Source organism: Xenopus laevis, chromosome 2S (genome assembly GCF_017654675.1).
Source record: "Xenopus laevis strain J_2021 chromosome 2S, Xenopus_laevis_v10.1, whole genome shotgun sequence".
NCBI lineage: Eukaryota > Metazoa > Chordata > Amphibia > Anura > Pipidae > Xenopus > Xenopus laevis.
This window is the reverse complement of record NC_054374.1, coordinates 92,629,383-92,632,655: the sequence shown is the minus strand read 5'-3', so window position 1 is coordinate 92,632,655 and position 3,273 is coordinate 92,629,383.

Genomic DNA, 3,273 nt, shown 5'->3' with positions numbered 1-3,273 from the left:
AAGGAGTGATATTGTTAGTAAATCCTAGCTACAATATAAAGGCAGTTATCAATGTGGAAGGAAGAAGTGCAAATCTTGCACTGTCTTAAAGGAACAGTAACACCAACAAAAATTAAAGTGTTTTGAAGTAATTCAAATATTATGTATTGTTCCCTGCACTAGTAAAACTGATCTGTTTGCTTCAGGAAACACTAGTATAGTTAATAAAAAATAAGCAGCTGTATAGCAATGGTGGAAATGGAAAAAAGGCTAAATGGCACAGGTTAAATAGATAACAGATAACACCATTGTGTTCTACAGAGCTTATCTGTTATCTGCTGCATTACCTGAACCATTTATCCTTTGAATGACTGCCCCCATTGCCACACAGCAGCTTATTTACATAAACAATAGCAGTGTTTCTGAAGCAAACACAGCAGTTTTACAAGTGCAAGACAACACTGCATTATATTTTTGTTACTTTAAAACACTTATTTATATTTTGATGATACTGTTCCTTAAAGAGTTTCAAAGTCTTTCATGATTACTCATACAGGTCTTAAATAAGACTGTTTTTTACTTGTTGATCTAAAGGTACTATTTATTTGGCTACTTGTAATTGTGGCCTGCAATATGTTGGTAAACCACAGATTGAAAGTTTGAATGAGATTATTGGAGCATATATCAGGGACCTTAATCAGCAATAGAAAAACATGTGGTTGAGAAACATGATGGGCAAGCAGATATATCTTTTAAAATAACTGACAAACCTAAGTTTCATATCAAAAAGGGAGACTTTGATAGGAGGTTATTAGAATTATCAACTGAAAATTATTAAAATATATGAAGGAACAAATAAAGAATGGGAAATCTCCTGTTACTTTTAAATTATGTTTTTTTAGTAGCCTGTTGTCCTATAAGACATATGTAAAAATATGTAATTAGCTTGCATTGCTATTGATGTATGTATAGTGTCATCAAATTGACGTGTGTTTTAACTTGTATGAATTTTAATGATAAAAGGTTAATTTTTTTTAAGTGGCGGGGTTTCAGCCATATTTAGCTGGGGTTATGGGACCAATTTATCACTCTGAGGGAATATTGAGATGCCGTGAAGCACATAAGCGTAGGTTCCATCTGAATTCATGCTCTGGTATGTTTTTAATTGGAGGCAGGGTTGGACTGGTGTGTGCAAGGCCCACCAGGGCAGCTACCCCAGGGGCCTACCGCCACCCCCTCCAGCCTCTTCCAGCCACCCCCTTGCACTATATAATTACTTTTGCTGCAATCAGGGGAGTGAGGACAGCAGGGAAGCACCGGCAGAGGGAAGGTGAGGACTGGATGTAGGTCGGCGGGCCCACGGGGTTTTTTTTACTGTGTCCCGCCAGTCCAGTCTGACCCTCATTGGAGGTATTAAAATGTATAATTTATAACATAGCTTAATCTCGGATCCACCATAGACTGTTTTTTGCTAACTTATACTGTACGAGTTTCAGAGTTTGATGAAAATGTCTTATGACCGTATAATATCTTATAAAAACCTCACTAGAACTCTATAGGGAAATTATAAAAACTCACTAGAACTCTATGGGAAAATTGTATTAGGAGATTCTTTGTATTAGGTGCAGTATTGGTGGAAGCAAAGCAGCCCTGTACTTAATGCCTGCCTCAAGCAAGTGTGAAAGCAGCAAGGACATATTTTCATAAGGACATAAGTACATAAGTTTTAACACTAACATTTTCACAAAGAACATAGTATATTTTAAAGTTTATTTTAACACAGAGGTCAGCCCAGTAAAAGTATCAGAAGATTCACTCTGCTCAAACGAAGGGCACAAATAAATGCTAGGTTACTTTAGCCAGTGAATGGACAGAACTCTGTCTTGTACTCCACACTTCTCCCTGTTACAGTTGAAGCTGCATTATTTCATGACGGGTGATCTCTGATGGAGCACCCAGATCAGGGCTGAAACTAGGGTTAGGCAGAAGAGGAACCTGCCTTCCCCATAGAGTTGGGCCTTCTTTTATGGGGGGACCCTGGCCACCAATGTTTTTTAACTTGGTGCTGGGGCTAGCCATCAATGTTGTACGTTTATAAGTGGACTGCTATTTACACCCAGTCTGGCTCTTAATTTCAAATGAGCAACAGTATCTACTCCAATGGAGGAAGGTTACTTCACAACTGGATAAACATGAGAATGATGCCTGTGCACTACTCAAGAGGGAGAGATGCATTTAAACTATAAAATAAATAGAATGTAAAAATAGAATAGAATACATTTAGTGTGTTTATTTGTTACAAAGGGCTTAGCTCAGGAAGATGTAATGAATGCCTTATAAACATAGTTACATAGTTACATAGTTACATAGTTAAATTGGGTTGAAAAAAGACAAAGTCCATCAAGTTCAACCCCTCCAAATGAAAACCCATCATCCATACACACACCCCTCCCTACTTTTAATTAAAATTCTATATACCCATACCTATACTAACTATAGAGTTTAGTATCACAATAGCCTTGGATATTATGTCTGTCCAAAAAATCATCCAAGCCATTCTTAAAGGCATTAACTGAATCAGCCATCACAACATCACCCGGCAGTGCATTCCACAACCTCACTGTCCTGACTGTGAAGAACCCTCTACGTTGCTTCAAATGAAAGTTCTTTTCTTCTAGTCTAAAGGGGTGGCCTCTGGTACGGTGATCCACTTTATGGGTAAAAAGGTCCCCTGCCATTTGTCTATAATGTCCTCTAATGTACTTGTAAAGTGTAATCATGTCCCCTCGCAAGCGCCTTTTTTCCTGAGAAAACAACCCCAACCTTGACAGTCTACCCTCATAATTTAAGTCTTCCGTCCCTCTAACCAATTTAGTTGCACGTCTCTGCACTCTCTCCAGCTCATTTATATCCCTCTTAAGGACTGGAGTCCAAAACTGAACTGCATACTCCAGATGAGGCCTCACCAAGGACCTATAAAGAGGCATAATTATGTTTTCATCCCTTGAGTTAATGCCCTTTTTTATGCAAGACAGAACTTTATTTGCTTTAGTAGTCACAGAATGACACTGCCCAGAATTAGACAACGTGTTATCTACAAAGACCCCTAGATCCTTTTCATTTAAGGAAACTCCCAACACACTGCCATTTAGTGTATAACTTGCATTTATATTATTTTTGCCAAAGTGCATAACCTTGCATTTATCAACGTTGAACCTCATTTTCCAGTTTGCTGCCCAGTTTTCCAGTTTAGACAGATCACTTTGCAAAGTGGCAGCATCCTGCATGGAACCT